We start from the raw sequence: 404 nt of genomic DNA, 5'->3' as shown, positions 1-404 counted from the left end.
TTTTGTCCTTAATATTATCTTTTTATATTTTTATTTAGTTTTTTTTTCTTTTTTTAAATCCGACAGGTCCTTTGCATATATATTTTATGGCTTCCATTTGTGTGATTTCACGTTATTCCTTTTTTTTTTTTTTTTTTTTTTTTTTTTTGATGTAAGAACACGAGGTAGTTTAATGACGGAACTCCGGGCCGACACATATCTCCCGCAGGAGACAGAGGTGTTGACCACATGGTGGAGTCATAATAGCGGAGCTCCGGGTTGAAACTTATCTCACGCAGGAGACAGTGGTTTCGACCCCGAGGCTTGGAAGCTAGGGACTTTTATAGAAAAGGGGTGGGGTCAGGGAGGAATTGGCGCGGTTTCACATGATTGGTCCATTTAAACATCAACAGACTGTCAGAAGG

The sequence above is a fragment of the Mus caroli genome, chromosome 10, assembly GCF_900094665.2.
Source record: "Mus caroli chromosome 10, CAROLI_EIJ_v1.1, whole genome shotgun sequence".
NCBI lineage: Eukaryota > Metazoa > Chordata > Mammalia > Rodentia > Muridae > Mus > Mus caroli.
Note: the sequence above shows the minus strand (reverse complement) of the source record.